General features: G+C 41.2%; 1 long non-coding RNA gene across 7 annotated transcripts; it reads right to left on the reverse strand.

Annotated features, from left to right (window-relative positions):
• Window positions 1–4189: 4189 nt before the first annotated feature.
• On the reverse strand, window positions 4190–9383 carry LOC123078329 (uncharacterized). Of its 7 annotated transcripts, none has more exons than XR_006437345.1 (7): window positions 8852–9381; window positions 7625–8571; window positions 5980–6981; window positions 5769–5889; window positions 5206–5322; window positions 4950–4998; window positions 4190–4839 (listed from the first exon to the last, which is right to left on the reverse strand). It is a non-coding gene; the product is annotated as an uncharacterized lncRNA (long non-coding RNA). The 7 variants fall into 7 exon arrangements; XR_006437340.1 differs by lacking the exon at window positions 4950–4998 and having other exon boundaries at window positions 7625–7764; window positions 7961–8571; window positions 8852–9375; XR_006437344.1 differs by having other exon boundaries at window positions 4190–4998; window positions 8852–9380.
• Between the last annotated feature and the right edge of the window lie 882 nt (window positions 9384–10265).

Here is a 10265-nt window from a genome sequence, read left to right on the forward strand (position 1 = left end):
ACATCCAGCTTACCGGTTACAGAGAGACCAATATTATAGTTCTTGGGACACGTTCCAACCATCATATCTACGTGAGATTCAGATCTGGTTGGTGTTAGAATATTCCAGACTCATCAAGTCTAAGAAGTAAAATGAAAGTTTGCAACACAAATCGACGAGATGACGTTGCGAGATTCTCGGGAGATGAACTACGATAGCAAGCTCCAAAACATGAGTTGGTTCTGCTACACACCTGTGAACACACTGTCCTAGACAAGCATGACCACATGGTAGTCTTATAACAAAACACTACCGAGTTCAGGTGGGGAACCATCATTAATGACATCGAAGCCTCCGCGCGGAAGTCCAAAGTATTCACTTTAGAACAGACTCCTTTATCTTGGAAAATTCAATCAGCGGCTTGGTGTGCTAGGTATAGACATAGAATGAAGGTTGCAAGTCTCCAAACCACATAATACTTCACACATATGCATGACTGACTTGGGATGATTCCTGAGGAAGCATAACAATCTTTCTCGAATCCACGGCGGCAACTCACATCAGGTGCACGTGAATTAGAGGAAGTCTCTTCTTACATCCAAACATATACTTCATGCACGGGACATGAAGATAATGCTTATAAAAGTTTCCAACACTAGCTTAATGTCCTGCAAAATCATGGAAAAGATAGGAATGTTGTCGATGGGCTCAACAACATTTCGTCCAGGGTTCCACAAAAATGGAATTCCACAATTATGTGAACAAGGTGATAGCATTGGTCAGACCCAAAAGATATAATGGTGTATGCCCGAGGAAACAACCACGGATAAGACAACATTACGAACATCGTTGGTTCTGATTTGATTTGATGATAGCCCATACTCAAATCAAAGATTGGATAAGATGATAGGTCCATTAACTGATCACGAGGGTCAATCGATGAAAATACCATCTTTCTTTAACACTCACAAAAGATAGCCCTTAGAAATGAGCTAAGCTAGGCAAAGCATTTATCTTCCAACTCTCCAAGTTGTTGTTTAGCTTAACCAACTAGCTCAGGGGTATCCAACACAGATTCTTGGAGAAGGGGTGGTTTAGAGGAAAACCAACTTGATCATGAACTCAACATAGCGGTCAGGTGACAACCTGGTGATACCTCCGGGAAGATATTCGGAAAATCATGAACCACCGATATGTTGCTAAGCTCGAGAACAATCTTGCTTTTGAGGGCAAGATGATATAGCTAAATAAGAAAGGGATTGATACAACCCTAACTCTTGATCGAAGAGTGCACCCGATATAAGGACTAGGTAGCACAATCTATCTTAGAATGATGATTCAATAACCGGCACGCTAAGAATGAAATTATTGTCCTTTAACTACCAAGCAACGGGGTTGCTAGCAGTACTGATTTCACACATCACAATTCGCTTGTCAGTATTCCGAATACAAAAACACGGAAAAGCGAGGAATGAATGATAATGGCAAGAAGTATCACTGCGTCAAGAATTCGTAAGAGTTGGTGCAATTCCTATGATATTCTTGACATAAATAGGCTAATACTCCAACGTAGAACAGAACAAAAGCTGGATTGGCATTTTGATCTGCGAAGTACAATTCCTTTGACCCAATCCTAGATATGGCTGAGGTACTGGAGTTTGTTTCTCCTAGTCATTCCGGAATAGAATGGCTTGACAGACCACAAGAATAATAGGCGTCGACAGCGAATGCACTCATACTCTTGACTACCAAATGATAGACGGGGGTCGGAATACAACTAAAGAGAACAACTCAAGGAACATATAACTTTCTAAGTTGTGGATTCATGGGTTAGTATGTCAAACGAGTTCAACATATTTCTTCCGGATAACCCATGCAGAGAAGGTAGAACTAACAGAGTCACAGCATAGAATCGAGAACTCGTCAAGAGCACTCTGGTTGTGATCTTTTGGTTCAGAAGAACTTCTGCCATAAGCAGTTCATGGTATTTGGAAGAAGGAAATACCACGGACCTCGAGGACTATCGCAAAGGTTACTAATATCCTAAAGGTACGAGCAACACTATCAACATGAGGTAAGTAGAGTGAATCTTGGGTCAAGAACCCAAGAGTAGAATACCTACTACTAAATGGCATCACGAGATGCTTTCGAGAATGGTGGCCAGAATCATCACACCGGGAAAAAAAAACATGGCTAGATTACTAGGTGACTCCCTAAAACACCTAGGGTCATAATAATAGCTCCAACATATATGTCGAGGCAACAGAGTACCTCAACTCACCGATTAGTGTGATTAATCTGGCCCAAATGGACATCAGGAACATGGAGGAATGATTGCAAGTGCATCAGACTATCTAGAAACCTGGGATGACTCGGATAGCATAACGGCTGTAAATGCTAAAAAAAAGATTTGAGACATTCACAAGGATTTGCATAGTCACTTAACAACATCATATCAAGGTTCTGGTTCAACTGACAACATACTAAAAGTAGTAAAAACTAAACTGAGGCCTGGAACCAACAATCCTAAGATTCTACGGATTAGTAACACGTGATCCTGATAGAAAGACGAGAAAGTCTAGTTCCTTAACCCCGTAGGAAAGATAAGATGACTCGGATCAGAAGGGCATGAGATATAAGGAGTAAAAAGAGCCTTACGTTCCCTTCCCCAATCAATTCCCTTACATAACTAAAGCATTTCTAGACACAACTTCGACCAGTTTGGCTTGGTAATCCTACAGGCAGTCAGGCTCTGATACCAAAGCTGTCAGGACCCCGATCCTAAGTCACACCGATCTAGCATGGAACACATCATATCACTTTGCGGCCTCACGCACGGTATTCCCACGGGTGCCACCTTACTTGGACCGGGACCGTTTGCGCCTTTTGGCACACGTATATGATAGTGTCGCTAGCATCAATATGACAGAGAACCCGGGCCGACATGACTAGTCGTGAACCCAAAGTGGCACTAACTTACGGGGACAGGCATACATGAATCAACATCGAGCATGTCGGTCAGCAGCGTGTGAATCCGGGCTATAGCAACTGGGCTAACAGGACTCCAGGAACCCGGGCTGTAGCAGGCTAGCAGGACTCCGGATGTCACCGCGTGACATTTCCCCGAAGGGACAGACACAGGAACAAAGTGAATCACATGCCGGCCAGTCTAAGTGTTCCGGAGCAGTAGTGCTGGGCTAACAGGATTCCGGTAAACCGGGTTGTAGCGGACTACCAAGGCTCAGTGGAAGCACCAGACTACATTTCCCCATAAGAGAGGCTACCAAGGATAAACAACTAGATTGTCAGATCCCACACATACCAAGCATTCCAATCATACACACAATATGCTCGATATGTGCAAATACAACATGGCATCACAACGAGACTCTACGACTCAAAGTATTTATTCATTAGGCTCCGAGGAGTCGGGTATTACAAACATGGGTCTGATGACCCAACATACAAGCAACAAGCACATGCGGAAGCTTAACTTGTCTGAGTACAGACAACTACAAAAGAAAAGGCTAAGAAGCCTGACTAACTACAAGACCCTCACAAGGTACAAGCTCATAGCTGAGGTTACAAGCTAAACGTCGAAGTCCACGCGGAACTACTAGCGAGACTGAAGTCTCTCTACAAAAACATAAATTAAGCAAATGTGAGTACAAATGTACCCAGCAAGACTTACATCAGAACTAGCTACATATGCATCTGTATCAACAAAGGGATGGTGGGGTTTAACTGCAGCAAGTCAGCTTTGACTCGATGGCTATCAACAAAGGGATGGTGGGGTTTTACTGAAGATAGGGCATATTGTTTTGGTTCTGAGTGGCCGGAGATACTGTGGCTTGATGTCACTAGAGCAGTCGGACCCTTCCAAGATAGGTGAGCCTGATTTCTTCTGAACTCTTGCACCACAGTACATGAAAAGGAATATGTCTGCCTATCAGCACCATTTCTTGAGGAGGATTGTTGTTTCCCCTTTATTTTGTCACACCTTTCATGTGCTGGAGTTTTTCTAGGTAACTTTACATACTAGGCATCAGTGCACTTTTAGATAGTACATTGGCCCCGATGGTGCTATCTTTAATATCTACTAGTCGTTGCGGCACGCCCATGGCGCGCAGCCTGAGCAGAAGCTCGGCGGTGCTAGGTAGGACACGCCCCTTCCACTCTCCTATTTTGTACCAAGTGTGCTCAGTTCATGTATAATAGTACAAGTATCATATAAACAATTGTAGCCAGTGACGGCTGACACAATAGTATAAGTAGTTATTCAGTGACTTCTAACTACCTTAGATCCATTAATCAGGACACAAGTAGGGAAATATCAACAAAGAACAATCGGTAGCATAGTTTTATAACACAAAAAGCTACACTTGTGAAAAGAGAGCACATAGGAAATCAAAATCAGATGCCCGTATGACCTTGTCCATCAGGCTCAGGTCAAAAAGCTCGATCAACACGGGGGTGAGCGTCCTCATATCGGCAGTACCATTGGCTGTGTGGCGCTGGTTGGACATCGGCAAGGAGCCTTGGGGATCAGCCAGAACATGGCATGGACGGTGGCGTCAGTCCCGCCACCCTCAGGCCGCGACTGCGCATCATGAGAGAGCTGTTGTTCTCAGGGAGAGGACCAAGGTACTGCCTCTGGATTCTTGTGTGAGCGTCACCGACAGACACGGCAGCGGCGGTGGCGGTTCTCGCATCCGAGTCTCCAGTGGTGAGGCCGGAGAGGTGGAAGGGTCCGAAGAGGCTTCCATCATTTGAATTGCCCAACGGGAAAAGTCATTCAAGGCACAGTATGTCCAAATCAACCCAATCATTGCAATAATCGAGTTCAATGTGGGAATATACCTGCAGTTTTATAGAAGAATGAAACAGCCAAATACAAATGACCAAAAATCTCAAATTATCCATATGTATGTTCTTGAAACACATGACCTGAACAAGAAATTTAAGCCCACCTCACACGGAGTAACATGCAGTGGAGTAACCAATCTATACTCATAAGTACTGGGCAACAAAGAGCAAATTGTATTAACATTATTCCAAAAGCTATTATTGCTGGATACACCTAAAATCTCACCAAGCATCATTTTTTTAGTTTATGAACATAAATTAAACACCTCACATTAATCTTGCCAAGCAAAGAGCAAATTCAAAGCATAAGTGGGGAGGCAAGGTAATAGAGAGACAAAGAGACAGTGCAGAAGCTAATACATGTGTAAGGGTAGGAGCACCATGATCGAGCCCATCCTCAGCTAGCGGGAGGGGATATACCCAGCCACTGCAGCATGATCCCGGTCGCCATGCTTGCTTGCATGGTACCTCCAGCACCTGCCATATGTATAAAGATTAATTCAGCTATAAACATGTCAGAACTCCTGATGTGGTTAGATATATGTAGATAAGACTGTTGGGTTGAACAAACTAATTAATCTGTAGAGAAGACTGAACACACAATGACCTCTTGACCGCTTGAGAGCATGAGCTGACATAGATCAATTCAGTAAGAGTTGTCTACATAGCAATCTGGACGGGTTAATTTAGAGAGGGATTATCAGTTATTATTATGAAATATACGGAGTAGACAATATCAGGAAATTAAGATCAACCTTCGGAACAAAAAGTTGAGGCAGGTGGTGGTAAAATATGGTACAATATATTTCTAGAAGCAGTACGCACATATTTCTTCAAGAAAATTTTACAGAAAAGAACAATTCTGAATATAAACCTAGAACCACTACCCTAAATGAGAACTATCTGAAAAAGATATTAAATACCTATTTTTGTCGCTATGAAATTTCAGCTCCTTTGTGTTGGCCAGCCAATAGCTTTGGTTACAGAAATGGCCAAAGGAATAAGTTGGGATTTCTCATCTATTTGCATTTTCGCTTTTTTTTACTACATAGGTCACAATATACAATGTTCAGTTATACCCATGCATTGATGAAATATTTAAGGAAATTAAATATTGAAGAAAATGGTACATACTTCATCCCAGAATTTTCCTTGTGCCGGTCCTGGATACACAGGAGCCTTCAGGCAAAGAAGAGTGAATCTACACGAAGCAGTCCATCCTGAGTAGGGAGAGGCCGTATCGTTTAAGCAGCACAAGCGAGTTTGCAAGGTCATGAGGCTTGCAGCGCAGGCAGGAGCTCCCCGACAGCGGCAGGCGCGGCGTCTATAACTTGCAAACATTTGTCATGTCTAAACAAAAACCTAAATCAAACATGTGGGCGAAGAAATTTAAGTAGCTCAGAATGCTAATCAGGGGATAAAGCCTAATTTGAGATGAAATTGATTAGGAGAAGAGAAGGAATGTGCAGATTGTGTAGTTCTACAAATGTGAACAAATCAGAAGCTACTTTAGGAAAAATATGATGAAATAATATACTTCCATATTTCTATACAAAAGCAAATTCAAACTCTGATAGACTATCAACTTGAAAAGAATTAATCATGGCCAGCTCTAGTTTCAAAACATAGAAAGTATGGTTTATTGTTCTCCCAAATTTACTTTGGAGAACATCCAACCAAACTCAACAAGAAAGTACTATTGGAGAAGTAAGATGGCTGGAAGGTTCTATTTCAAACAACTGCCTGCAAAGCACTCTAGCGAAAAACACTAACAGGCAATGGAAATGACCCAAAATGAACTAAAGATTACAAAATTGTCTAAAGAAAAGTTAGTCCTGCAATACCACATAAGATTCACTTAAGAATAGTTGATAAGCTAAACACACATCACATATGTAGGGGATATAAACCAACATGTAATAAGGAAAGTATGAATCTTGACTATGTAAACTATGTATTATTATTGATACCTTCAGTAGACCATTCACAATATCTAAGAAGAAAATTCAAAATGCACCACTTCATCAGTCTAGAGTTTGAATCCTCCAATAGAATAAAATTAAATAAACATGTAGCAAGTGTATCCAACCTCAGCCATCAGAGTAGAGCATGGACCTGCATTAATAATCATATAATCTGCACCAAGAAATAATGTTGATTAAGAGAACATGCCAGCTATTTTCAAATTATTCATTTATTTCAACAAAGTCAACTAACACAACCTACAAATATGTAGAAGCATTAATTCATCAAATATGTAGTACGAAAATTTGCAATACATCATAATGTAACCGATATCCAATGAAGCATTACCAAAGTTTTGCTTAGGGATTTCCAGTCAAGCACTTCATTCCAAATTCTCAGTAGAACTTTTTAAGATAATATATCAACCAAGCAACCTCCTTTGGCTAAGTTCCAGCATACAAAAGCAACAACGACTGTGTCTAATTGAATTCCCATGAAAGAAACAGAATACACTAAGAAGTTACAAAAGGGGGGACCATATTTTACTTGCCAGCAAACAAATATTGTTTTCTAGCTTCTCATTTATACCAAAGGGAAAACTTTTAGAAAACATAACTGAGAAATTTGAAGATGCTCCAGAGTTAATACGAGCCAATAATTAATTAATTATCCATGACCCAATTACCCATATCTAATATTACCACTTCATTGGTAAAGGCCCATAAATGACTATATCATTATGCAAATGAGAAAGTAAATACCAATACTACTAAAGCATAGTGGTATGTAAGGAAAAAATATATAGTATGCCTACTTTCTTAGAAAAGCACCATATTAGTACTTATCCAACGAATTTCTCAAATTTCTTGTTTCTGATTTGAAACTGATCGAGCAAATTGTCCCATTCTTCGCGTCATCATAGCACGGGAGGCCAATTTTGCTATAGTCAAGGCACTGCAAAGACATAGGTTGGGATAAATGTTATTCTTATTGGAACTGAATATGTACAATCTTGCGACATCCCTAAATATCAAATGGATGCAACTTAGCAGCATCTATTTCTTTTTCAATCAGTTTTGGGTGCTTTTTTAGACAACCAGTAAATCTCTAGGCGACAGAAATATTTTGTGTACTATTGGCTTCTGCATACCTTTTCAACAGAGAAATTGCAACAGTATAGTGTGATTTTTGGGTCAACAAATATATTTCCCTTTACACATCTGAGATAAACCATGGCTCTTGCCATGAAATTTCTCACCCCGTCAACTATTAAAATCATGAAATGGAGAACCTGCGACTGCATGACTGGAAAGACATAAGCGATATATAAAAATTAAGCTCAATGAATGTGAAGTTTGGAACTCCAAGACACATACGATAACTCTGCAACCAATTATTCAGAAGCTTCATATCATGCTACGTGAGATACCCAACAGGAGGAAACTACATATCAGAATTATGATATTATTCGATAAATCTACACATAAAAAAAGATTTCACATTATATAGATCATTAGAAGTGTTTTTTATTCAGTACTTTGTGTCACCAACTTATCTTTATTGTTCTCTATCAGGAAACAAGATTCACCTTGTACCACAGATGCATATTAGATAGATATGTAGCCTGCTATTTCAATACAATCTTTAGTGGATCTATAGTACAAATACTTATTGTCCCAGCATCAGGTTTAATTCTTATTTCATCTCGCCACCATCAGCCAACACAAAAGGGCCAGCAATCAAATACATTAATCGGCTAACCTGCAGGACAGTAAGAGAAACTTCATAAACATCCAATCCTATAACTGACAAAATCTACACACAAACGAATTCACATCAGCCTCTCAATTTCATCTCTTGCAATATATGAAACACGAATCCTGTCACTACAGAGCGTAGCAATCCAGAGCAACCTCCTAAATGTTCCAGATCCAAAATCCAAACAGATGCCAGATCGACGCAGGCAGAGTGGAACCGTCGAACCAGGCAACCAAAACAGAGCCTTGATTGGACCCAACGGCAAGCAAGCAACGAAACGAACCTGAGATAGCAATGGAGGTGATGGAACTCATCGAAGCTAAAGCTGTTGTCGCGGCCGTCCACCTCCTTCTGCTGCAGCTCCGACTCCACCTCCACGGCGCCCGCATCGGAGCCACAGCCGCAACCACCCTTTGTGTGTGCACCGGCTTGCCCACCTCGTCGAGGCACAGAAGAATAAGAGAGGGAAGTAGGAGAAGACGATGGGTTGGATGCCACCAGAGGAGGAGGCGGAGCCGCGGAGGAGAGCCGAAAGGAGAGGTTGCGTGCGGGGATGAGGCGGCGATCGCGCTAACCCTACCCGCCACTCAGGGAAGAGAAAATGGGAGATGGGGAAAATGAGGGGATCGATGGCTGGACGCGTTTTTAACCTTTTCCCCTTCGTCACAGTAAAAGACACGTGGCGTAGCCTTTCGTGCGCCGTTTGCGCGACGATGAAAGGGTTTAATTTTTGCGCTTTTCAAATTTTCTACTACGCTATTTATCATGTTCAGGGATTATGACTTTACACATGTAATGCTGATTTGAAAACTTCCCTTGATTTGTTCCTCAAATGTTCTGAGAGAGTGTTGTGTATTAGGAAACCCCTTGGAGAGTTAAGGTGTTGTGTCAGCTGACTAATATAAAGTTATATTTCCAGCAGAAGATCTTTGGGATTGACGTTCTGATGAGAAAGTAGCATACGGATGGATGGACATGAACTATTCAGTGTAGGTTCAAACAATTCATTCATTCATTGCAGGTTCAGCATGTCTCATTATGTCTTTTTGCTTCATATTCAAGGTCGAACTGCGCTATATTTCTTTCATTGAGGCGAGGGTGATTCCAGTAGGTGAGGTGCATTTTAGACATCCGGATGTCTTGCTATGTTTAGGTGGTACCATGTCTAAATTAAGATTTCCCTTGCAGATTTTGCTTGGCGTACTCGCCTTTTTTATTGAAGTTGGGTGTCCGTCTTCTGTGCGGCAAGGTGAGCTTATTCCATTTACTTTGTTCAATCCAGAGTCAAGATTCATATCCCCTTCACTGTCATTTCATTTGTGAGAATTTATTCCATTGATCCATGTTGTCGGCATCCTGACAATTTATCTTTTTCTGATGATCACAATTGCTTCTGAACACACCGGCCCATCTCATTGAGGAAATTCCCCTGCTCTCCTTAATTAAAATTAATGTGAAATATGTTTCTACCAAAACTAATTAAAATTTATTCTTTTTAGTTTCTACTGATTTTCACTATGAAATATTGGGGCCTGAGTAGTTCAGTTCAATTCCCGGTGGATATGGCACACACATGTATCATCGCTGTTATCGTAATTGATACCAACACCTTGACTGAATCGCATAGAGTAGACTGCCCTGATAATTCTTGCACAGCTAAGCTATCTGTAACATAGAATAGACTGTGAGCATGCCCT

The sequence above is a fragment of the Triticum aestivum genome, chromosome 3D (assembly GCF_018294505.1).
Source record: "Triticum aestivum cultivar Chinese Spring chromosome 3D, IWGSC CS RefSeq v2.1, whole genome shotgun sequence".
Classification (NCBI taxonomy): Eukaryota; Viridiplantae; Streptophyta; class Magnoliopsida; order Poales; family Poaceae; genus Triticum; species Triticum aestivum.